Raw genomic sequence first — 27,685 nt, 5'->3', positions numbered from 1 at the left:
AGGGGATCTTTGAAGGAAGGAGAATGTTGTTGTTGTTGTTGAACAGGGGTTAGGAGGAGAGGGGGAGGAGAGATGGATGAAAGGGAGGGGAGAAGAAGGATAAGAGAACAGTCATTTGCGAGCTAGCCTTCAGATTGGAGCTGTGAGCTTCTGGCTACCATTGGTGGGTAAGTGTGCTTGGTTCTCCCCCACTACACTGCTAAATATAACCTCAACAACTGGAGCAAATGTTGAATAATGAAGCATGGCAGCTTCTGGAACACAACCAACTGCAAGAAGGGTAAATATAGAAGTGTCTGAAAAACACCACTACCAAGAACAAGTTTCCAGAAAGATTTAGAGCCAAACTACAGCTTAAACTACCACTAGTAGTAGTAGTAGTATTAGTGATGTTAATCTAGCCTTCTTTACAGCTGTGTTCATCGTTTTACTTGTCTCCTTGGTGGATTGGGTAACAGAATGCATGAGATCGAGAGGCAAGCCCCAATCAGGACTGCAGGAAAGAACACACTTGCACTTCCTTGTATGGACAGCCTGCGTCAAATAGTGAGACCAGAGTTGAATTCTGTGAATGAACACAAGACAACACTCTTTGCACCCAAGAGCTTTAGGCAAAGACCTGTCCTTGTTCTCATTCAGGCTTTTTATCCATCACAGAGCTCCATCCTAGAGGTCACATCACATAACTACAGATCTCCATCAGAGAGCTAATCATCATTATAATAACTATAAGACAGATTTCCACCACAGAGCTCCATCTTAGAGCACACATCAGATAACTACAGAGCTCAATTAAAAGATTTGGCCGGTTAGTAAAGGCCTCAGCGGGTTCATTGACATCGTCTTCTTCAAGATTTAAAATCGACCATGATTTTTGTGGTGTACTGAAACTGAAACTAGGCAGTTGGGGATTAATTGAAAACCATTATAATCCAAATGAGTCAAGCAGCTATAGTCCCCCTGTACTCTGATACCCCTAAATACATTGTCTAATAAATTGCCTTCAGAAGTCACCTAAAGAGTAAATAGAGGCCACCTGTGTGTAATTTACTCTCAGTATAAATACACCTGTTCTGTGAAGGCCTCATTGGTTTGTTAGAGAACACTGGAACAACAACATCATGAAGACCAAGGAATTCACCAAACAGGTCAGGGATAAAGTTGTGGAGAAGTTTTAAGCAGGGTTAGGTTATAAAAAAAACATGTGGAAGAAGGTGCTTTGGTCAGATGAGACCAAAGTTGAACTTTTTGGCCTAAATGCAAAGCGCTATGTGTGGCGGAAAACTAACACTGCGCATCACCCTGAACACACCAACCCCACTGTTAAATATGGTGGTGGCAACATCATGCTGTGGAGATGCTTTTCTTCAGATGGGACTGGGAAGATGGTCAGAGTAGATGGGGAAGGTGGATGGATCTAAATACAGGGCAATCCTGGACCCTAAACAAAGCCAGAGCTACAATGAAATGGTTTAGATCAAAGAATATTCATGTGTTAGAATGGCCCAGTCAAAGTCCAGACCTAAATCCCATTGAGCATCTGCGGCAAGACTTGAAAATTGCTGTTCAGTCGTCTCCATCCAATCTGGCTGAGATTGACCTATTTTGCAAAGAAGAATTGGCAAAATTTTGGGGTATGTTTAGAAGAAACATGAGGAAATAGGTAGATTGCATTCAATCAGAACACATGTCCTTCAGCGCTATCTAGTAGCCATATGTGTATTTGCGAGTGTTTCGTTTGGTGTTTTTCAATTATATTTGCCCAGAACTATCAATAGTGGGGTCAAGTGTCAAAGGTTTTCCCCATGGTATCGAAAATGGTAAAGATTATATGGCGCAAACTATTGTCAAGTATGCCAACAACAACAAGCTATCCAGAGATAATAATGAATGTGTTCTCTAGCAGCACGGTCGATACTTTTGTACTTTTCGTTTAATCTGTAATTATTTTTTGGCTTTATTGCTAAAACATGTATTTCTATGTCAATAATATAAATACACTCAATCACTGCCTACGGCATCTTCCGAACATCCAGCCTGACCAGCCACGTATACACCCAGGCCCCGTTTACACGAAGGGAAAACGCAGATATTTCCACACGGTTTGGCCTCTCATTTACACACGAAAACGCAGTTTTTATCACAGAAAACGATCATTTCTAAAAACTCCGGCCAAAGTGGAGATTTCTGAAAACGCCGGTTATGCATTGTCGTGTCAACGGGTAGAAACTGGGTTTTAGGTTCTGAAGCGTCACATTATGCGCCAGGAAATGCCTAACATCATATGAGCGCCCTATGTTTACAGTTTGTTTGTTACAGGAAGACGCTCGTGTTATTCGTTGTTGTTGATTCTGAGGATTCTGATTGGCTTGCATGGCTTTATCCTTCTCCCTACACTGCCGCCCATAGGTTTGACATAGGTATAATGGCGCTCTACGGCGTATTTATGCGTTTTGATGTAAACGACAACTTTTTCGAAAACGATGTTGTGTGCACAATGTTATTTTTGAAAACGGAGGGGGGGAAATATTCGTTTCTATAAATACCCTGCTACGTATAAACGTGGCCCAAGTGTATACGTGGCTGGTCAAGCTGGATGTTGCCAATTAAGGAGATGCAGAGCACCTGATGAACAGGTGGGGAAGCAGGGCTTAAATAGCCTGCTTCTCCACCTCATTCAGGGCTATCTCAGCCATGTGGCTCATGCCGGGAGGGAGCCGAGTTGGAGACATTCGCGGACTGAGCGGGAGAAGCCGGGAGCGATAGCCACGCCGACCTCACCGATGGACAGGACTCGGCCCACCCCTCACCCCTTTTGTCCCAGTGTGGAAGAAACCTACGTTTCTGTATGATTTCCCCTTTTCTTTGGTGAGCTGCACGTTGCACCGCAACCCTGCTTGAGCGTTTGTTTTGAGAATCCCAGCTACCGACGACCGGGGTTGCCACAGCGTATACATGTATATTTAATATTGTATATAATAATACTTGTGTGTATCTAAGGCAGCAGAGGTAACAGCAGATCTCAAATAGCATCAGAGAGTGCAGTTTGCGCACCAAATCTTTTTGACGGTAACCATTACAGCCCAGGTCCATAGATAGCTTGACAAAAACCAACAAACCGAAAACGAATAAAGTTCCAACAGGCAACGCTACAGAGTTCGACCTGATCGGTCAGCACCAGGACCATGTGTCAGGAGCAGCAAACCGTCACACATGGGGTCAAAGGCAAAAGCAAGGACGAGGAGATGAGGGCAAACGATGACGAGATACGAGAACATGAGTGAGCGAGATATTGAGAGAGAGAAACTAAGAAAATAAAGCAAGATGGAGAGAGAGATACATTGTGCTTTATCAATGTAAATTAATGTTTTCCAGGATAATAAAGCCTAGACCGAGAACGACATGAGCAACGGGAATCCAGCTAGCTGACTTTGTGATCCCGTCCTCATCAGTGGGCTCCTTCTGCTATGGTCATCTTGCTTCCCCAAACAATACAATCGAGGCAAATAGAGCCAACGGTCTCTCCCACCCCAACCCCCAGACCCCCCTCCTCCTCGCCTGGGTCCATTCAGAGTGCTAGGGGGGTGATGAGGGGTCAAGGGGTATTGTTACAATGTAGCAACAGATAAACACTATACTGGGCCCCCAGCTGCCTGCTCGTTTCATCAACAATATTCTTCAAACCCACCCACACAGAGAGACAGAGAGGGTGAGAGAGAGAGACAGAAAAAGAGAGAAAAATATATATCCTGTTAAGCTCAGTGCATAGTTTCACTCTCTCTTACCAACAATTGAATTAGCTAGATTGGCATGAGTGTCCACATTCAACATTGTCCACCGGGGCCGGACAGGCCTGCAGATTATGGCCGGGCTAGGCTGGGGACGGAGGTGGAGCTAGACAGGGAGCGTGGTGTGGGAATGGTTCAGTCCATACAGGCCCATCTCTTTCAGCTTCTGGACTCCTAACTAGTCACTCGTTATGGTCCAGCAATGACATGCACACACACAATCACACAAATACCTCATTGTGCATAAGCCGCACTTGATAACAATTAAGGATTGAAAGAATCAAACCTGTACATATGTCACCGCCATGTAAAGGCTTTAGGTAACAAAGGCCCAATTTAAAGTACATGAAATCATATCCGAAGGCCCTGCAAGTGCTGCGCAGGTATTCAGACTTTGAGATCTTCGTGGATTACGACAGCAACACTGAGCAGCTCAGAGGAGCTGACCCACTTGCTGCGGAAGCACGGCAAAATTGTGGTGATGGACCAGCCGGACCACCCCAGTGTGCTAGAAGAAGGTGATCACACTTCAGAAATAAATGTTTGCAATAAGTCTGTGAAAAGCCTTTGAAATTATTTTATGTTTATATCTTATATCAAAGCATAATATACTGAAAGATGCATGGATATGTCTGTAATTAAATTGTTTGTTACCAATTAGAAAGTATTGATCATGCCACAAACTTTTGAAAGGTATTCAAGTAGATTACAGGGCATAATTACTGCAGCAATATACACACACACACACACACACACACACACACACACACACACACACACACACACACACACACACACACACACACACACACACACACGAGAAATTATATGAAAGCAGGATTACAAGGCAGAGCACATAAAAAGGGAGGGTGCGTTGTTTGAACAGATTAGGCTTGGCTATAAAGATGCGGAAGAGATGATCATGTACCATCCCTGACCTATCAGGCCCCTTAAGTTTGGATCCAAGTATCAAAGTCCAAATCAAACTTGCAGAGAGATGCATGTCTACGTACATCTATGTGTGCATGTTGACATTATTATTAGTTAGTAGTATCTGTGTGTGTGCATGCGTGTGTGAAGAGAGGAAGGGGTTACTTACAGTGTCAGAGAACAAGGTCAGCCCATCCCTGGAGAGGTGTTGGCTTACTAGCAGAGCACAGCTACTTGAAACCAAGGTCACTGCTTTATGGCTAGGGAAAGGGGGGAAGGCTGGCTACAGGACACCCACACAAAGTAGCAAGGGATTGGTGGGGTGGGGGGGAATATATCCATCTTTCTTTCTTTGTTCGGCTGGACGAGATTAGACACACACACACAAACACAGTAAGTGTGTCTCTTGTGCTTGTGTGTGCATCTGTGCTCGTGTGTGCGTCTGTGCTTGTGTGTGCGTCTGCGTGTGTTTGTGCTCGGGTCGGTGGGCGTGTCTTGCGTGTGCTTGCGTGTGCTTGCAAGCGCGTCTTGGGCGTTTCTTTCGCTTATACACTTTGATATCCCCTTCAGGGCAAAACTTCCTGAAAACTGACACCGGTCTGAGATAAACAAATCAGAATAGCAGCCATTATTGGGTCATTATGGCTGGAAACTGGAGAGCAAAGAGTGTGCATGCACCCTGCACCCTCCTCATTCTCTTCAAAGTCCACTAACCAGCATCAGCCAGCTCCTTCGGAACACCACTACACAATAAGAGCGCTCTTATAGAACTGTGGATGACAGCACGTTGGGCGATGGAAATTCAACACCATCAATTCATTACTAAGACTCTAGGGTAGGGGTGTACGGTATAAACGGTATAGAAAGTATACCGGTGTGAATTTGCACTACGGTATGGATTTTGACGTTACCGTGAGACCACTAGACAGTGTTGCGTGCAACACGTTACAAAGTAAGTAACTACTTTTTCATGTAATAAGTAAAGACGAAACATAGTTCCTTTTTCAATTCTGCGCACCGTTACTTTTCGTTACAGACGTTACAGATTTGACAGCGATACTGCATACTAGGGATCGACCGATATATCGGTCGGCCGATATTCGCGTTTTTTACGTGTATCGGTATCGGCCGATACGCGGCTGATTTTCGCCGATTTATTTTATTTATTAATTTTTTTACTTCTACCTCACCTGTTTTTAATATTTGTTAAATATTGTTCATGATGAACAATATTTAACAAATAGTAAAAAACAGGTGAGGTAGAACAAGTAAGAACAAGTAGATGAACTTCATCTACTTGTTCTTACTTGTTCTACCTCACCTGTTTTTACTATTTGTTAAATATTGTTCATCTACTTGTTCTTACTTGTTCTACTTCACCTGTTTTTACTATTTGTTAAATATTGTTTTTTATATTGAAGTTCAATAAATGTTTCTTTAAAAAAAAAAAAAAACGGCTCAAGAAAGTCGGTATCGGCGTATCGGCGTATCGGCTAAGGCTGATGAAAAAAAATCGGTATCGGCCCTAAAAAAAACGGTATCGGTATCGGCCCTAAAAAAACGGTATCGGCCGATCCCTACTGCATACTCAGCAAGCCCTAAGCACAGCGAGATATACCAGTATCCAATGCGGAAGTGACAAACATTGAAGTAGCACCGGGTGACCACTACGAGGTGGTACCAAAAGGGAGCAATTCTTCGTTGACTTACATGTTAAACAGGCCGTTTTCACAGTCTTATTAAACCTATTTACAGCCTGGTCCAAAAAACCATTCTAGTCAGAATGTTTAGTTCATATCTCCATGACAACACAGATTCTTTTAGGAGGCTAATTTTTATTTTATTGGAGGTTAAAATGTAGGAATAATTAGGGGAGCAGTCTCTAGTCTAGAGTCATAGCTAGCTGATGTTGCTAATTCGGTGTACGTCACCTAGATGGGCGTATCTCCCGCCCCCCATGGGGGGGCGAAGATCAATGCCCTTTTTTGGTTAAAGGAAATGAGGCGGAGTCAAACTATGACGAGTCAAACTAAGATGGCGACGCGCATAAACCAAGAGAATTTGATGCAGTTGGAATAACTGCCCGGATGCTACAGCCATTTTATATACTATCTATGGTACTCAGGTACTGAGTACTTTATTACTTTAGTAATTTTTTTACTTTGGTACTGCCAAGTATTCGTACTTGGGCTAAGAAAAGGTGGAATCGGTGCATCCCTTATATTATTTATAACTTTACACCAGACCCATATGCATTTATATCCACCATGTGAAATGCACTCTGATACCCAAGTCTTTTTGTAAAGCCAATTGACAGACTGAAAGCCATGCCAAGCAGCGCTGGTGCAGAAGGTAGACGTGTTCACAGCACAGGAGGAAAGAGAGGGGACAGGTCTTATCTCAGCCTCCCAAGCTTAGACCAGTGCCTAGCAGCTCTAAAATTAGACACCAGTTCTAAACACAGAGAAATGCCTCTCTGATGTGAACTTGGCTGGCTGCTGACATAACATAGACGGAGCAGAGTGCTGGAGCCGGCCAGGTCCCTTTCAGGTAAACAAGCCAGACACACAGGCCGGGACTACTAGTCGCCACAATCAGCACTACCATTGACTGCTAGCGTGCTGCCATTACCAACCAACATCTGCCACTGCACAAGATATAAACAAATACATTGGGTTTTCCAAAGTGTTCATGGCATAACGCAATATAACAAGAATGGATAGTCTGATTTATAAATGGAAACTAGCAGCCTTTTGAGACCTTTGGTGATAAACTGTTAAATCATTTGCAATAAATCAGTTGTAAGATGCACTTTTAAATGTAAACATTTATTTGTAAGCATATCCATATTCAAACATATGCACAAAGCAGTTCTTGTAGGCACTGATGAAGCTAGAAGAAACAGCTTGGCAGAGGAAAATCAGAACCACTGCCAGTTTACAGCAATTCAATGCAAGAGTTATAACGAGTTAGGCACAGATAGTGTTGTAGGACTGGATTCCAACGAGTAGTGAGTACATATTTTCATGCACAGACGTGTCTGACAGACTCAACCTCTAACCCCTCCTGCCTAATAAAGGCTTTACAATGAGAGAGATATTCAGAGACACTGAAACAGAGAGAAGAAGGAGTCAGATGCCAAGGTTGAGGGGATGGACTTAACCACAATAGAAGGAGGGAGAAAAAAAATAGAGAAAGATGGACAAAAAAGACAGAGAGGCAGGGCAATTAAGATCAAGACGAACAGAATTCAGATGGGGCTAACATTGACACAGAAAGCAAGAGTTAGCCAGGAGAATGAAGCCCAGAAATAGACTTCATAATATCTTCCCGTTTGTGGTGGAAGGAACAATTTGTCAGTCCAATTAGCTGTTAGCTAAGAAAGCCCCTTTCCTTTTTTCCCCATTGACAGCCACTGCTGAAACAGCGAATAACACAGTTACTGATCCCAGAGTAGACAAGCGGGTATGTTTTTATGTAACACAAACAAGCTGCGCTGCTTAAGCTTTTGCATAAGTTTTGAATGTGGAAGCTACAAGGATATTCACAGCGGCCCTACTTTGGAAGACCCCATGTTTGAATTTCACCACCACCATTTGGCTGGTCCACATCGAACAGATATGTTTCAGTCCAAAAAAGCCGAAAAAAGTAAAAGTTCAAGACTAGAGACGAGTTCTCTCTGCTAAGAACACACAGCATCCTATTGGAGAACATTCTTGTTCTCTGCTCTGACAAGCAACTCTTCCTTATGTAGTGTAACATGACACATCTCTTGCCTCAGTGTAACCAACCTGTGTGTAAGAGCACGAGTGTATGCGTGGTGGGGTATTGCACTTAGTAGGGCGCATTAAAAAACAAAACAAGCCATGCACCTATGGGGAAAAATAAATCAAAGACATTGAACAATCACCAGCCAGATGAGCCACCCACCCACACACTCACCCACACACAGAGAGAGAAAGTGCACAGAACCCTCCTAGTTCCTCCCCCAACACCCCCTCGCTAGCCTCACCCCGGCACATGGAAGACCTCACATTCCAGGTCTGGAGATGTAAGCCGGGCCAGTGGTGGCCAGCTAAGAGGAGCCTGTCTCCCCTCCACAGAGGCTCGACTGTTCCCTCAAACAGACTCCCTCTATCTTCTGCAAGGACTGCGCTGTCGGAGAAGGAGGGGAGGGACGGAGGGGAGGAAGTGGAAAGGTTGGGCAAATAAAGAAGCCTATAGTGGAGTAGTCTCTCCGGCCTGGTGCAGGAGGAGCCTGATATCTGGGAATTATGTAATATGACTGTCGGGCCCTGCGTGCACAGAAGGAATACTGCCACACATACTAATAATACCAGAGATAGAGGCAGAGAGCAAGAGAGAAAATGGAGGCTGAGGTTGGAAGTGAGGCGAGATGAAGATTGAGAAAAAGAGGAACATAAGAGGGTTGTGAGGAGAGGGCAGAGCCTTTAATCAATCACACACACACACACACACACACACACACACACACACACACACACACACACACACACACACACACACACACACACACACACACACACACACACACACACACACACACACACACACATAAAGAATACACACATTAATAACCCCACACACGCAAGAAGAGAGAATCAGGGAGAGTGCTAGCTTGTAGGCCACCTCAGTCTGTGTCTGGTAACCAAGGGGTGAAGTGGAGGAGTTAGAACGCTTAAAATATGATGGTGATTTACTTGGTTGCTTCCAGTAATACATGTGACTGGCATCACATTAGTCGGGAGGGCTGGGTGGGAAGGTGTGGAGAGGGCAGGGCCTACTAGTGCCGGAGGTCTATGAGGCTTTGTGATCAGTTTTCCTGCTTCCTACTGACGGTAAGCAGATCGCCCTTGCACACAAACAAGCAGACACTACTTTGGCCGGGGGTAGGGGGATGGAGGGGTAAGGGTGGTGCCAGTCTCAGGCCAGTGATGATTCCAAAACGTTAGTCGAGGCATCGGCTCCAATGAAAATAGCACAATAATCTCGGGTTGATTTGTCGGCTCCCATTTTTATATTATTAGCCATTGTGCTATAATAACACCAGATATTCACAACTTGTGAGCAGTGTGGTGACTGTCATAAAAAATAATTAAAGGTCACAAATATTAGTTCTTGAGGTAGGTATTTCAATCTCAATTCAGCATTCAAATGCTAAATAATAGCAATATTAGCCTTCGGCAGATACATTGTCATCTGCATTTTAGTCTGCCCGACACTAGGAAAAAGGTGAAAGCCATGCCTGTCTCCTAAGAAGATGTCATAATCTAGTTGGACAAGCAGAGTGCTCCTGGAGTCAACCATTAGCCCTGCTGTGTCAGGAGTTGGCCTTACAAGAAAGGGTGAGCCTTTTACCTCGGCTCAAGAGTGCAGACAAGTCGGTGCAGCGCAAGTCATCCTAGTTCCTAGTTAATGCAATGAAAAGCTGGAAACATAATACACATGGCTGTGTATTATGGCTGTTGGAACGAATTTCGGGGAATCAAAATGTAAAAAATGTATACTATTCAAATGATGAAATACATTTTGAAACAGGTCTTTGTTTTCTTTCAAGATTGGGTCAGCTAACGTAAGCAAATCCTGCCCTTCTCTTCTGGTCCTACTAACATTTGAAAATAAAATTACATTACTCTAAACTGAAGTTGGCAATCATTCTTTTGTCAAAAGTTGGTATACTAAATTAAACGTGTTTAGGGATGTAACGGTTAACGCTGTGTAACGGTAAACCCCAATAAAAATGTTGACAATATCAATAAATGTTAATTTTAAACACAATTATTATTTCGGTGGAATACCGCGAGGGGGAAACCGTGTGTTTAAGTTCATTTTAAATTTCCGTTTAAGATGAGGTCTGTGATTGTTGTTTACGACTATGGATGCAGTAAGAGCATTGTCTACTGAGATACATAAATAGGCTGTTACCTACAATATACTCAACGAAGTGATGAGTCAGTGCTCTCCATCACCACGTACAAGCGGCTAACTATATTAACGCAGTCGAGAGGTAGCGTCAATATAATCTCCATTTCTGCCTACAATTTACTTTGCAAGAAAAAAAATTATAGTTAGAATGCCCTCTTGTGGACAGAACGTTAAATAGTTAAATGTTAAAGGTTGGATCAGCGATTCTAGGCCGAAACATAATTTATCACATTTGTCTGATCTTTTCTCACGATCCGCTAGCTGCCACCCCATAAGCAGGCCGTCAAAAAAACACATCTCTGTATGCAGCCTATGCTCCGAGTTCGTATACAAAAACAAATGGTGCTACCAAACACTCAAAACCAAAATAAATAATATTCCAAGTCCAATCACCGACAAGGGGTGGGTTTTGTGGGGTTTCGCGCAGCGTTCATGGATGCATAAAATATGGAAGGGAGGGCCGAGCTAGCTGTTTGTTTGGGATCTCGCTTCAAATACCAACAGAAGTGACGTCACTCAACATCGCTGTTACAACCTTTAATTAGTTAAAAATAAATAAAAACACAACACAAAGTATCCAACAAGCCTGTGCCTCGAGGTGTGTAGCCGGCAGAGCGGGCCCCCCTCCCGCAGCGCTTCAGTGCCAGACAACGGCAAACATAAGCATTGAGGATTCGGAAATGATGATCAAGTTAACACTGCTTGTTATATAGCTTAAGAAGAGCTGCTGTTTACTAAATTTAAGTCCCAGATCATCCTGATGAAAAAGAACGGGTTGATTGTAAAGCTGACTTACAGCTGAAAACTGCCTGTGCCCAGTTCATTGGAGTGACCGCTGAAAAGTCTGTTCAAACCTAATTAATAGACTCCCTGCTGGCACGTAGTAGTGCCAGCCCTAAATGCGAATTACAACTACTTTTTGAACTTACAATAGTAGACAGAAAGATCAAAAGTGTGTGTGCACAAACAGTCCCACACACAAAGCCCCTGACAAACCCAGCCAGGGCGAGGACAGGCATGCTCCTGCTCTAAACATTCCAGCATTGAACACAGCCGCTGCTCTGCACGTGCGAGAGGGAGAGAGATAGAAGTTGCTGTAAACAGCAGAGGGACATACCGATTCCATGGCTGAGGGAGAATGAGTCGGACTAAAATCCAGTGAAAGTAAACGACTGCTGCTGCTTTAGTAGTCCAGGGAATCCTGGAAAACAAGACACAACCACACATAGACATTAATAACATATCCATTTAAATATATTTCACAGATGTTATACTAGAAGAGGCATGGGATGGTCGCAGATCTTGGCCCTTCAGGAATATAAATGTGCTGCAAAACATACCTGGTGTTTTGCCAATTTATTCTACCTATCAGATTTTGCTACCTAGTGGTTCTGCGCATGAGCATGACGACACTACCAAACACATGAGTTGGCACTTTTTGTGAGGGTAACATGATTTGATAGACTCTGACAAGAGAGCATTTATTGGTAGGACAATGTATACAACTACCCAATCAAAAAGTACAACCGTATGCGTTTGGTAGCGTATTTAATCTGTAGACCAATTGCCCTTATCAAATGATGCTCCCAAGAAAGAACAACGTTATTTTACACCACTATGTAACTCACTCCATGTACATTGTAAAAATATATTTTGATACTGTATTATAACTTAGTTATTGGAGATTTCAGGGGTTCATTATGTGTATTTTCACCACTACTACACCGGGGAGCAATAGTCTCGTCATGCGCTTCCGCAGAATCACTTGGTAGCAAAACTGACAAGGGAGCATAAATTGGCAGAACAGCAGTTAGATACTGGTCTGGCCGGAACACATGATCATCTGTCAAGGATGTCATATCCAAATGCTGCAGAAAAGTAACGCCTTCTAACCAGTAGGGCTGTAGTCAATTAGGGCTGGGCGGTTTGACAATATATATCGGGGATGTGAGAAAAAATGTTTATCAATACATATTTCCCTGTATCGTACCTTTCGTTCTATTACTTATCCGTAATGGCAGTATTTTACATCATTCTGACCCTGCTTTTTTCACTACACTTGCACGAAAAATACAGAACCTACAGTTCTATACAGAACATTTGGAGGGATTCGTTCGGTCTGAAACAGAACGAATGTCCCGCAACTTTCTGAGGCAGTACAAGAGTCAAATAATGTAATCTTTCAAAAGAAAAAAAGCTAGTGCCACTAGCTAACCACTAGCTAAACGGGTTGAGTCAAGTATGCGGATATTTGAAACTCGTTCTGGAAAGCCGTTTATTTTGATGATCGCGGCTGAGAGAGTGTTGGGCTTCTCAGTATAACTCTACGGTGCATGTAAAAGTTGCCATGGGTCCAATGCCCCCTCCTTCCAAGAAATTAGTTAATAGGATTTTTAAAAAGTATTATAGAGTATGTGGTTATTCTGGCTAGAATTATTTTTCATACAATTGACCAAAAATGCACTATACCGTGATATATATCGTTATCGACATGAAATGACCAATATCGTGAGAAGATTTTGTCCATATCGCACAGCCCTAAAGTCAACCAAAGACAGAATGCATTCTACCTGGTAACCTAAATATAAATATTGTGTGGAGGAATTCAGTGGATTTCGGTTAAGGCAGGGCTTCAACTTAAAGCGGATCGCACACCACACAAGCCACAAAGTGCCGCAGCTGGCAACATCATGCAGTATAAAGAGAACACACGAATGCGATGGGTGCCATGGTTCCAATTCTGATATGTTCACACTCGAAGCCCATCAAGCATTAAACAAGAAAGTTGATCAACTAACCTAGAGCACACAACCTGACTTTTTTAAGATGTACCATGTTGTTTGTTGAATCGTGATATTTAAACTTCTGTAACCAAAGTCAACATTTTATGTTTTTGTCCCTAACCCTTTTTAACCAAACACTACCACACCGACACCTTTGTTGACATGGTTTGTTCCAGATGCCTCGTACACCAGCCTTACGAGTGGCACTTGTGACGTCATTTTCTGTCTCATAGCACTTATAGCATTCCCGTTCTTCTTTGATTGTGTCATTGGCTAGTCAATGTTAGCTACATTAGCCTCTTTAGCAAACCAGCTCGAAAACAAACAACACAACTTTACATTGCATTGCACGCACCGCATTTTGCACGCATGTAATCAAGGGTGTTAGAGCATTTAAAATCAACATTAAAATGACCAACGTGGTACAAATACAAAGAAAGTAAATATATTCATGGGCACAGCCATTTTTGTTGTCGAGTCTCCTCACTGAACTCTGTACTCTAATAATTCCAAGTGGGGCCGACAGAAAGAGGGCGTGCCTCTGTGAAATGCCACAGAAAGCTGGGAGATATCCTCACTTGCAACTCGTAAGGATGGTGTACAAGGCATCTGGAAAACACCATTAGTTTGGAGCCGAGTAAATGTCAGTAAATAGGTTGAGTGAGTTCAATGAAGTGAAAATTGTTTTTGACTCCTGAAGTAATATAGTATATTAAAGGCACCCAGTGCAACTTTATGTAAACATTCAATGAAAAATAAACATTCAATTTCTAGTCTTTTTTACACGTAGTAAGTTTCAATAACTCCATACCATTACATATCGACATTCAAGGAGCAAAGATGAGACGTCGTTGTGTGGTGAGAACTGATAGAAAATCGTAAACAACAACAATCGCCGGTGGGGAGAAGCCATTTTTCCATTGACTGGAAGCCTGCTTTATTTATTGTAGGTTACAAAAAATAAAGAAAATGGCGGCATTGTTGTTGTTATCGATTTTGTATCAGTTCTCACCACACAACAACGTCTCATCTTTGCTGCTTAACCCATTTAAGCCGGGAAAGCATTGCCGCTGTTCTACCTTTAAAGCCGGGGGCGCTGTTGCGTCATTCTACCTTTAAGGACGGGAAAGCGTTTGCGTCGTTTTTCTGTAAAAGGGGTTTTTTTGCCCAAAGTGTCGGCCTCTGGGTCAATGAAATGCATCAGAATAGACACATATAGGTGTCAACTTGTTCCTCGTGAGTTTAGTTCAGAAATTTCTTCAAGCAAGTATGGCGGAATTTGAGACTGAAGACTTTTCTGACGGTAGCGATTTCGAGTTTCTCGGCTTCGAAGATGTTGATGAGGCCGAGTCCTTTGATGACGAATACGAACCGATTGACCGGGAATTATGGTTAAGGCACATGTTCGTGAATGACGACGAGGAAGAAGAAGTATGGAATGGGGCTATGGGAATGGGGCTGCTTGTGTTGCCGGTGCGAAGAGATTACTGGCGACAGAGTAAGAATCTCTTTCGGACGCAATTCGCCAGAAATATGTCCCGGGACAGATTTGCGGCCATCTGGAGGCAAGGACAATAGTAATACTTATTGATTGGGATGATGCTGTAATAAGTAATTACTACAGTTTATATGTAAGAGATGTATTACTGTCCCGGAGATGCGTAAAGCACCCGGGTGCGTAAAACCAGATAAGCTTCTCTGGAATGTCACTTATACTTATCAATAGTAATACTTATTGATTGTGATGATGCTGTAATAAGAAATGACGACAGTTTATATGTAAGAGATGTATTACTGTCCCGGAGATGCGTAAAGCACCCGTAAAACCAGATAAGCTTCTCTGGAATGTCACCACCAGTGGCGTAACAAGGCAACGACGGGCCCGTATGCAGGATGTTCAAGGCTCTTCCAAAGAATAGAGCTTCTTTGGATTTCACACCTAACTGCGATCTCCAGAACAATAAGGCCAAGGCTACTATACATTCCCAAATTATAGCCTGTATCTTTTAATTACGCTACTTCTTAGGATGGAATGCAATTGTATTTGTATTATGCATAATACTTTTATTCAGTAGTCATCACATACAAGTGCATGTAATTTAAAACGCAGACTGTTTACAGTTTTAGTCCCAGTCTGTTCCCCTTCCCATGTTTGTTATTATATACTTTATTACTTTCTTATATACTTATTTCACTTTATTATACTTTATTTTTTTTACAGTTTTGTGCTGTTCCTGCACTTTTACATATTTTTTTACTTTTTTATTTACTTTTCTACCTGTATGTAAATATTGTAAATATTTGTAAATAAAAACTCAAATTTCCCATGAAAGCCACAGGTGTCAGCTCTCAAATACTTTTTGAATTGTGTTCCTATCTGTTACAGGGGCTGAGAAATCAGTAATTTAGTAGGCGTTGACACAATTGCTGAATTTCTAGAAAAACTTCAGGTTTTGGGGGCTTTTCTGAAATCGCCTATAGGTTTTACAGGCATTTTTTCCAGGCGCTTTAGGCCTAAATGGGTTAAATGTCGGTATGTAATGGTATGGAGTTATTGAAACTTACTACGTGTAAAAAAGACTAGAAATTGAATGTTTATTTTTAAGCCTCGAAAGTTGCACTGGGTGCCTTTAAAACAAACGATTATTTAAAAAAACACAAAATGTAAAATAAATGTGAACATTATTTTGTATTCAAAGTCAATGTTATTTTTTACACAGTATAGCCCATGAAAAAAAAAATCCAAACGAACATAAACGATTAAGCGGTGCTTTTCTCCTTATGCAACACCAGCGATTGTCCAACCAATGAGAATTACGTTGGACAACAATAATACATGAAATTGATATAGGGCTTTTCCAAATGCAGACGCTTCACAATAGCAGCTAAATCATGATCATCAAAATAAAAAACAACACAACAGCATGCCAACCAATCGACCAATCAACAAGAAGGTGTACGCCCTACTAACCAGTAATGCTAATATTTGGTAGGGCTGGGCGATATGGACCAAAAGTCATATTGATATTCTCAAGCAGAATGTTGGTATAAGAAACATATAGATATTTGTTGACACAATAACAGTTTCTGTTGCCGTGCTCCAACTCGTCATTCTACATCGGTACCCCGCTGTGCTTTCATTTCCAGCCCGCCTGCGTCTGTGCTCGTTAACCCGGGTTGCTGAAGCAAACTCATTCCTAAATGTGGGTGTAGGCTAGTGCTGCACGACTTATCGAGCCTTTGCGATTGTATAACTGCAACAGGCTAGGATTAAAAAAATAAATAATGTATTTTATTTATTCTATTAATTTTATTTACCGTAGTTGTAATATTGAAAAAAAACTAACAAGTTTGCATTGCAGAAATGCCTTTGCCTGAAAAAAGATTTTTTTATTATTATTTATTTAATTTTGTAAAATATTGTTATTTTGAAAACAGTACTGTACACGTTTTTTTGTTTTGTATTTTTTATGCTAGTTTAAGTTTGTATGTTTGAGTTGAAAAATAAACATTTTAAAATTAGCAGTAATCTGTGTGCATTTTCCTTGATAACCAAGCAAGTAGACTCATGACACCATTTGTTTATTATATCGCAAATCACAATATTGTCCACAATAATCGCAATATGACTTTTCACCAAATCGTGCAGCACTAGTGTAGGCCAGGGTAGCAAACATTTTAAAGTTATATGCGTTTGACGGACTCCATCTTTCACGCTGAGGGGGATTTTAAAAAGTGGCGTGAGTAGAAGAGCGGGGCCGGGGCATTGTTTGTGAGAAGCATTGCCAGATTGGGCGGAAACTAAAGTATGGGTTAAGTATGGGCACCAGCACCCTGCAGTCAGTGTTGCCAGATTGGGCGGGACATTTTACACAATCTGGCAACACTGTGAGCCGGAGGCAGAGAGGGACGGAGAGAGATAAGCAGAGTGAGGAAATAGCAGGCGGCAGGCGCGGCTCAAAACGGCTGATTTGGGGCAAATGCGCTGTACTTTCAACGCAAATGAACTATATTGATGCTGGCGATAGCGTCACGTTTCCTACTTGCCTGAAAAAATATCAATATATCAATTATCGATATACCGCCCAGTTCAATATATGGTTTCGCTCCTTTTATTTTCAATTTGAGTCCTGACATCGTTAACTATAGATCGTAGTTGCATCAAACATGTCTGATCGGAACATGGTACAAATAAGCTCCCTGTCATCAACTGAACAGAGAGTCTTTACTATGAGCATGCGCTGTAGTTTTAGTTTCAATAGGACCTATGACCTGTTGGGTATGTGAAGCTGGTTGAAGCTCTACCAGGTCTAGGTGACCAAAGGCTGTATGATATGAACTTGACTCTCAGACCCAGCACCATCTGAGTGTAGAGGCCAGGGAGATGAAGTCTGGCAGGTGGGCATGCTGGATTAAAGACAGACCTCCAGTGGCTGCTAAGTAGGTAGGAACAGTGGCGTGTTTGTCCCTGGGGGGGGGGGGGGGGTGATTGTGCACAGGATTGTGGGATTGGCTTAATCCGAGTGGGATGCAGAGCTGAGCCGGGAATAGGAGCGAGACAGCCCCCTACCAGGTTGGTACCACGTCATGGTGCCAAAAAGCAGTGTCAGGGTTTAGAATGGGCCACAAAAACCCACCACTGATGCAGGACAGAGCTTGAAATATAATTGTATGTTTGATTGGGCTTCTTGACAGCAAAGGACAATATCCCCCCGCAATATAGAAGGCAAAGCATAATAACTTGCGTCACGTGTTCCTCCCATTGGATGTGCAGTTGGCCTTGAGGGACAGAGTGAGCTCCGACAGGTTTTTTTTGCGAGTCGGCCATCTTCCTGCCTGCAGCCTTAATTTTGTACTCTTCTTCGCAACTGGCTTCTCTGCTTTGCCCTATTTCAAATGTTTATTAAAATTGTGTTTGAATTTATTTATGCCGTTATGATGCCCGGAAGTTAAGCATAATATTTCCGTTAATGACTACGGCTGTTTGTCTGTTAATGGGCATTTGATTATGAATGCAACACTTGAACAATCATTGTAAACAAGTTCCTAAAAAAGCAAAAAGAGAATATGTATGATGGTTGAGACACAAATTTGTTTTGTTAAAAAAGGTGGTTTGGTCAGTAAAGTTTTTTGTGCAGAAGGCAAATGATAGTTAATCAACTCTAAGTACACGTTGCACAGAGTCCGTATATAAATGTAGCATCAGCTCACCGTTGCATCTAGTCAGTAAGAGAACAAAGAATGGTTACATTAACAAAAACTTATGGTCGTTGATAGTATTCCTCACAATCAGCAACAAGTCAACCACAATGATGTGAAGAATTATGCTAGTGAAATAATAGGATCAACTAACTTGCAATTTGGACCATCATGAATAAAGTGTTATTCAGTATGCATTAGCGTTGTTGTGAAGCAGCTTGCGAAGCCTTGAGCCAACAGTCTTTTAAAGAGCAGGGTAGGGCAGCTGGGCAGGAGAATGCTACCTGACAACTTTTAGACCTTAGGGCAATTGTGCAGGACAACGCTACCTGTCAACTTTTAGCCCTTTAGAGATACGGAGAGAGCAGAAATATGCTTCTTCTTGCCGTTGATGTTTAATGGGAGACCCAGACAGTCAAGGAAACGGGAAACCGGAACCTCCTTTGTTATGTGCGGATTGGTTGACAACCAACCCATTCTGCATTGCTGCAGCACATATGCTGAGGTAGACAGAAAAGCCTGGCACCCTTCGCACAACTATCAAGTACTTCCTCAGAAACACAACAACAAGGCTGACCAGACCAAAGATACAGGCTTACGGCTCTTTAGTCACCGGAGACCAACGACCTGTATTCATTTATTTAACAAAACTCTGTAAATAGCTTTCAGTAGCAATGATGACTGTTTTAAATACTTTAAATCTCTTCCACTAGAACAATGATCCGTGTATACATGTGTGTAGATGTGTGAGGCAGACAAGCTGCTGCAAAATGTTTAACAGTCAGCACGCGTGGAGTGAGCGACAAGGCAACATGCTGCTTTGCTCTCCAATGCCCCCCAGAAGCGATAGCAAAACTGCTGACACGCCATCACAGTCTCAAAGCGCTGCACAAATTCTCAAATACCCATCAACAACACAGCTGCCCACACCAGGATTACCTTCATGTGTGTTGTCCCCCTTTCAAATATGAGTTGTGGGGTCTGCACCAAGGGATAACACAACACAATCAATAAATGGGCAAAGGTCAATGCCCTTCCCTGACACTGAGAAGTCATGATCATTGACTGTACGGACAACGCTGCATCTTAACATAGACATGGTTAGGCTATTGATTGGGCTAGGAGCTCCATGTGCATTGTGCGTTATCTAACCACAAGCCAACTTGGAGCGGTGGTCACCTGGGATAGAGGCCTGAATCCTCCCCAAGAACAGGCTGGCGTTTGTGAGACAGGATTAGTGGGGTTTAGAGCTACTCCTCCAAGCCTCCTCTTTGATCTCTAGAACACATTACAGGGAGTGAAATACAGGAAGAGAAACAGAATGTGACCGGGAGTATGAGAGAGAGGCTGCGAGAGAAAGAAACAGAAAGAGGCAGTGAGTGTTGGAGCGAGCGTGAGAGCAGAGATGCCTAGTGAGAGAGCCAACAGGCTTAGAAAGAGCAAGCGAGAGACAGAAGGAGGGCGGAAGAGCGGACAAGCAAGATAGATGGAGAGCTAAAGAGACAGAGAAGGGGAGCTGCAGAGAGGGGGAGATGTACAGAGAGAGAGCTACAGTCAGAGAAAGCCAGGAAAAAAGCCAGGCAAAGAGCGAGCTTCAGAGGGAGAGAGCGAAACTGTGTTAGTGTACTCCTTTAACAAGTACGAGAAGAGAGTGGTTCTGATGATGATAGACTGGCTAATGTACACATTAGGGGTGTAACGGTACACTGAAGTCCCGGTTCGGTTCATACATCACGGTTCGGTACGGGTTCGGTACAATGAAGGTAAAAGAAAAAACAAAAATGCAGAAGGCAATTATTTCTTATTTTGCATGTCTCAGGTTGTACCACCTAGTGTCATACAGTCTCGCACCTGAGCTATCTGCAAGAGCCTGAACTGTGTAATCCAAGATATAAACAGTATACAATAAGTACCCCCCACATCATCTCCAGACTCCATCCGTAACTTGTAAACAAAGCCTCAGAAGAGGGCAGCGGGAAGCGGGCAGCGGTTTCCGGCGGGAGACAATCGCGGGAAACATCCCTTTCTCCTCCATGTCAAGGTTCATGTACCTCAGGGAATCAAAGCCAACGTTCCTTTCCCCCAATTCCTTCTCAACCATGGCTGAGATAACCCCTACTACGAGTCTCGTTGTGGTAATACCAGAGACGTCAGAGAACCGACGCGTTATGAGCCATAACACGCTCGGCTACCTAGGCGTCAATCAGGGCTGCAGTATAGTTGTCCCTGAAGAACTCTCGTATCTAACATTAGTTCCGCATTACATTAATTAATTTACACGCCACTTTTATTTAATTGTATACTGTCTATTCTCCGTGTAAATTCATGCACCGAACCGTGACGTCGGCACCGAATCGGTTCTACATGTCTGGGCTGTACGCTTACTTTTTAAAATGGTAGCACTGGTGCTAGCATGCAAAAAAATTCTGTAGCACAAAAATAATTTTGGTAGCACACATACTATAGTCAAAAAAATAAAAATTATTCAGATATAACTATATGAACAGAATAGGACGTGTATATACAAAAGTAACACAATATGAACAAATTTAACAACAGTAAAGTGACAATGAACATGTTAAATAGTAAAGTGACTATGAGAGCCTCTTTTAAAACGTCAGCAGCCAGAAGTGGTGAACACATTCAACAAAATTAAGTAATTATTACAAATCTAACAAACACTTATTTATTAACCTCTGATGTCCTTTCCCCTGCCTTGAGGCAATATTTACAAAACATAGACTTCTTGGATTGGTCGTAGACCAGCCAATTGAAAGTTTTTAACCACTGGGGGTTAAACCTGTACGTTTTCCCGTTGGCCGAGACGGAGTCATGGGTGGAGTCGGCTTCGTCCGAAGGTTTGAATTCTGTGTTTTATGATTTGTGGTAAATAGTGAGCTATAGGAGCGTCGCTAGCAATTGAAAACATTCGGGTCTGTAGCCAAGAAGTTAGTCCTTTTAAAAGGGGGGTTGGGGGGTCCCCCGAGAAAATGTGAAAATCGGGCAGATGAAATATGCAATTGCAACGTAGTTTGAGAAGGAAAGGAATGACCAATCGTCATGTCTGAGTCACGTCCGGGCAGGCCTACTGAGTAGGTTAATGTTAACGTTAAGGATAGGAAAGTGCACCACATACACCAGCAGCCAAAATTAGACATTAGAAAATATTGTAGCCAAATAAACACGGTCATGCCCCAATACGCGATGCGCTATGCATAGAGAATACAATTTGCAACATTTTGCAACAAATGATTCTAAATCTGCCCATAAATGTACAAATGTACAGCCGTTCAAAGCCAGTCTGCATGGATCGTATAACAACTGGATGGCAGGGGTTGCGGACAAGGAATACACAGCAGGGGGGAACATGAGAGCCCCAGCTTGCCGCATACTAGTAACCTGGGTGCTTTAAGCGTGGAACAAGAGGGATACGAAGCGGGTGAAAAACTGTGTGTGTGTGTGTGTGTGTGTGTGTGTGTGTGTGTGTGTGTGTGTGTGTGTGTGTGTGTGTGTGTGTGTGTGTGTGTGTGTGTGTGTGTGTGTGTGTGTGTGTGTGTGTGTGTGTGTGTGTGTGTGTGTGTGTGTGTGTGTGTGTGTGTGACTCCTCGAGCCTGCACGAGTGTTCAATGTTGTCATTAGCTGTTACGTCTTTCTGACCAATCGCAGTTCAAGGCCGACCTGGGCTGTACCACTTCGGGAGGGGGCGCTCAGTTACTCCCCTCTAGACAAAATCGAATTGGTTGCGACGTTGACAGATTGTATGTGTTGCGTGCGTAGAGCAAGTGAGAGGTTGTGGTTGCAAAGCTCAGGCTACCGGACGGCACTGCAAGGACCTTTTATAAACGCAATATTGTTATCCCGCAGTTATCAGCCCGGCGGCCCCGAAACGTTAACGGTCCACAGGGAATTCTCCCGATTACCACTACACCTCTCTCTCTGTGCGCGTGCGCGTGCGTGCGTGTGCGTGTGTGTGTGTGTGTTATTCGATTGCCTGGCAACCTACGGTTACTAATATTCATACTGGTAGAAATAATACATTTGATAGTATTTCCCATCTTTGCTGAGCAAGAGTTTTATTCGAAAGTTCAGTGATTGAAACAAATAAAAGCCCGGGCTATTGAAGTTTTACGGTACGACTGTCATGCACCTACCCGATGTCAAGTGGACCGGGTTGAATTCACTGCGGGTCTCTCTTCTTATATCCATCTTACCAAAGATATTTTATTACCGTCCTTCAACACTATGATCTCACTAAAAAGCTAGCAGCACGAAACAGCAATGCCGACGAGATGCGCTATGCATAGAGAAGAAAGAATTCGGTTGAATTTGCAACATTTTGCAACAAATTATTCTAAATCTGCCCAGCGGTCCACACGCATCTATTATTCACATTGGCCATCTGTTCCATGGACGTATTTAAAGGATACATTGTACATATTTATAATTCGAAATTCGCCCCAGCCTTTATACCACAGATACTCCAGCAGTGTTCACGTTAGCCGGCTATAGCCGGATATTGGCCGATTGCACGCACGCATGGCCGGTATAATAAAATGTAAACGGCCCACATGTCCGAGAAAAACAAGAAAGAAGTTTGCATTTATGTATGAATTAATCAGTAGCATATGAAAACCAGTAGCGGTTCCTGGCCGAGCTCACCAGGTAGGCAAACACGAACGCGCATTCATGAACGCGCGCAGTGCACCCGCACATGCATACACATGTCACTCAGTGGCCACGCTGTTGAACGCTGATTGGCTGTCATCACGCGAAATTCGTGTCGAAGTTGAAATATTTCAACTCGAGCGAATTTGTCGCGGCACAAATCCTCGTGAACGCGCCCGCCTGTGCACGGCAAAAGTGTGGCGCAGCAAATCAAAACTTGTCGCCGGTTTTCTCTCGCAAAAAATACGCCCGATACGCGTCTCTACGTTCACTTTGTATGGGATCTTGTCGCCCCGTCGCATTTGGTGTGAACGCACAAATCTTTCTCGACTGGGCAAAGCTGGCCAAAATCGCCAGTACAATCCCCTTGTCCAGTTTTCCTGCAGAACGAGCCTTTTCTCTCCAAAACAGGATTAAAACATCTATCAGAAATCGCCTAGCTGAGGAAAAGGTGACGAGGCTGATGTGCATATCGAGCCTTGGGCTTCCATGCCATGAAGTTGCGCCGAAAGTAGCCTGCAAGAATTGCAATTATCGAATTAATAAATGGCATTTATTGAAGTAACTTAGTTTGTGTCGTTTGACGTTTAAATGTGGTCTTTTGGCGATTATTTAATTATTAGTGAATAACGTCCGGAAGATATTCCAAATGTCCGATATTCTGGAATAGTGTCGGACATTTGTCCGCCCAAGAAAAAGTCTAACGTGAACGCTGTACTCCAGGGTCTATAGCATATAACCGCGTTTTCTGATTTCCATTTTTCACAATGTACCAGCTCTCGTTTTGAAGGCTGAACAGACAATATGACTGGAATTACTTAGTAGGTGTCCATATATCAGGGATTAAGGGACACGGTATAATTAAAGGATATGCAAACATAGACATCCTATATAGGTATAGATATAGATATATAGATATAGATATATATATGATATAGGATATCTATGTATACAAACGCTTAAAAATGTATATATCTATTGACGCTACATGTTAGGGCTGTCAAAATTGCTCAAAAATGACATTCGAATGTTAGTTTGGAAAAAAATCACGAATTCGAACTATTCGAATATCACATTCGAATATTATGAGGGACATTGCGAACAGACAGAGGCTCACTCACAAAGCAGATAGGCGCTTGTGTAACCGAGCGTTGGCACTTAGATATTTATATGACAAGAATGACACAAGCGTGGAAGGGAAAATAGTCTCGTTTACTTAGTACATATCAGAAGTCACCCAGTCACAGCGTGAGAGCTGGAATACCTATATCCAAGTACGGAAACCCCGAGGGGATAAAATACATTCGCTCTTCACAATACTAGTCTGTTACACTTGTACCGCAGGAGTGTTTTTTCACATTCGAATATTATGAGGGACATCGCGAACAGACAGAGGCTCATTCACAAAGCAGATAGAGGCGCTTGTACCGCGGGAATGTTTTTTCACATTCGAATATTAATTTTCACGTTCGAATTCGCGTTTTTGGATACATTTCGAACGAATATTCGAACTTCGAATATTCGTTGACAGCCCTACTACAAGTTGATGTCGTCAGGGTTGCTATAGCCGGTCGTTATGCGGAAATCGGAAGGACGTCAGTCCTGTGTGTTCAATGTTCACTACATCACAGCTGTTTTTCAAAAAGTGTGCTTCCATCTCCCATTTTGCGCATTTACTCTGTAAGCGGATAAACTTTATTGCGAATTACAGGATTTTTATGCGGATTTTGGTGCTTCCATCACCGTTTACTGATACGATACTTCAAAATTTGTGTAAAATCAGGGGGATGGAAACGCAGTTAGTGTTGCAGCTGTGGCTGCTGGTAATGCAACCACAAAGAAGTATAATCTACGGGGATATTTTCATAATTATTATTTATTTTTTGACGGCACAGAAATCCGGGGCTATTCCCATAAGATCCAGGGCTATAGCCTTGAATGCCCAGTTCTAACGACGCGCCTGGTGAGCGAGATGGAGCAGCAGACAGCTGCTGCCAGCATTGCTGTATTTCACCACGATAGCTCGTTCTTTGGAATATAAGTTTGCATGTGGACAGCTCAGCAATGACGATGTTTACAACAATCTACCGTAGAACGGGAGTACCGTAATTTCCCGCACATAGGCCACATCGTGGATAAACCGCAAGCCTTCATTATGTATAAAAATTGAAGAATAGCGCATAATACGCACCCATATATGGGCCAGTGGGCCACACAAGTTTTAAGTGGGCTAATTATGTAATGATTAGGCAAATAAAACCTTTTGTCCTGTCTCTGGTATTTGGCTAATTTTGAATCGCCTCTGCCTGCTTCAGAATGACTGGCTACAGGCATTCACAAATCTGTCCTTAAAACAACCCTAAACGTTCGTTTTCAGAAATATGCAACTCACGAGTTGTAAGTGGTGTTCGTTGATGTTTCAAATCAAGTATCGTAGCGAAATACAGTTTCTGTTGTGTTTGAGTTGGCATTTTGTAAGTCCCATTGATTTCTGTTGGAAGACTTGTTGATATTACTGCGCCGTTTACGTTTGGTTGCAGTCTTTTCGCTCGGTTCTCCCTCTCGACGGTAGGGCTAGAACCGAGCAAAAAGACTACAACCAAACGTAAACAACCCTCCTTTCAATTGGATTTACAACATGCCAAATAAAATAAGAACAACAATTATACAAGAATAACAAGACAAAATCCTCGTAAGGACAGTTCCTCTTCGTCCCTTTCGTAGATCCCACCATCTTTCAACGTCTTTGTTTAATACGACTGCAGCACCTTCTCTCACATGATCAGAAGGCGTGCATAATCAATCAATCATCATCAATCACACTTGAGTACGGTACAGGGCAACTGTGCCTAGTGTTAGTGCGCCCTCACGTGTATGTTTGCCGGAGAATTCTTTAATTTCGGGCACCCTCTCCCTGTTTGCAATGTTTCATGGGAAAGGATTAGAAAGAAGAAGGAAACGGGCTAGCTTTCTTAGCTTTCCTAAGGCGATGTCAGACTTGGCACACAGCCAAAAAGTTTGCACTAGAAATGGTCCCATGAGGAGGCATGTTCTGGTAACAGAGTATTACCTTGTTCTTCACATGGGGTTTAGACTAAGTTGTCCTCACATTGTTTTACGGTTGAAATTATGCAATTATTAAATAATTAGGTTACTACAAGTCGGGCCGAATTTTGATTATCTTTATTGAAAACTATTGAATTTCTTGCAAATTCTACAATATTCCACGTTTTACAGAATCATAGGGCTCTACAATAACAACCACCAAAGTTTAGCTCAAAACTAGAACCAATGTGCCACTAAGATCCATATGTAACAACAGCCAAGATTTCATGCTAAACCTGAACTAAACTAGATTATCAGCCAAGCAGGCTGATACCTGTGCCGTTTGCAGTTGTTTTTCTGTGTTCTACGATGGCATCTGATTACAGGAAGTTCTGACATTTTCACACTGTGTAAACAAACTATCATGAGTGTCGTGTTCTTGAAGAAAGTAGTCCAAGCTGAATAACAGGAGGGGCCAGAACACATTGGAAGGTAGAGAAAGGCATAGAGAGACCCATGTTTAGAAACGACATACTCCTTTGCTAAGGAGACCAAAGTCAAAGTCTCAGGTAGGGCGACCTTTCTCAATTTAAAGAGCATTCTGGGCCTGGATGAAACTAAATGATGGCAGGGTTTCCCACATCATCTTACAGCTTAGGTGGTAGCCTAAGCAACACACGCCTTCCTCCATGTTAAAGAGTGTAATTACCAAAGGGACCTTGAATTGTTCTTTTTAAAACCAAGGACACAAATTAATTAAATTCACTGCACAATTCACTGTTCAAGGTGTTATTTTGAAAAGCTGCTTATTTATTAATGATACATTATTATTTGCCATTTTGTGTTTAATAAATAATTGTTGAATGTAGTACAGAGTCTAGTCTATCGAGCAAACAAGGTACTTCCACAACAAGTATAGAATCGTTGTGGGGGTTATCTCGGCCATGGTTGAGAAGAATTGGGTGAAAGGAACTTGACTCTCTGAAGTTCATATTGAACCTCAACATGGAGGAGAAAGGGATTGTACACCCGGAGCTGAGCTGCCGGACTACCGCCGAGTTCCCCCTGCAGGAGCTGCCGGACTTCCGCCGAAGCTTCCCCGCCGGAGCTGCCGGACTGCCGCCAGAGCTTCGGCGGCAATCCGACAGCTCCGCCGGACTCCCTGCCCGGCAGTCACACGGCAAACTGACAAATTGGACATCTATTTTTGTATTGAATATACCTGATTCTGAAATGTGCGAACATCTCCACCCAGCGCTCGTCCGCTGGTCCACAAAATCTTTGCTATGTTCTTATTGGAGGGGGGTGGGGAAGTGGGAGGTAATATTC

At 42.8% G+C, this 27,685-nt stretch overlaps 1 protein-coding gene across 3 annotated transcripts in view; it reads right to left on the bottom strand.

The window, feature by feature from the left end:
* Positions 1-27,685, bottom strand: part of ankrd11 (ankyrin repeat domain 11) — a 133,813-nt gene that overhangs the window by 76,299 nt on the left and 29,829 nt on the right. For 2 of the 3 annotated variants that reach the window (XM_060071392.1, XM_060071389.1), the window contains exon 2: positions 11,782-11,865. The exons of the other annotated variant lie outside the window; for it this stretch is intronic. The gene's annotated coding sequence lies outside the window, so the exon portion shown is untranslated. The remainder of the gene's footprint in view (positions 1-11,781; positions 11,866-27,685) is intronic. 3 annotated transcript variants of the gene reach the window in all.

This window comes from Gadus macrocephalus, chromosome 14 (genome assembly GCF_031168955.1).
Source record: "Gadus macrocephalus chromosome 14, ASM3116895v1".
In the NCBI taxonomy this organism is placed as follows: domain Eukaryota; kingdom Metazoa; phylum Chordata; class Actinopteri; order Gadiformes; family Gadidae; genus Gadus; species Gadus macrocephalus.
This window is presented reverse-complemented; position numbering and strand designations above follow the sequence as displayed.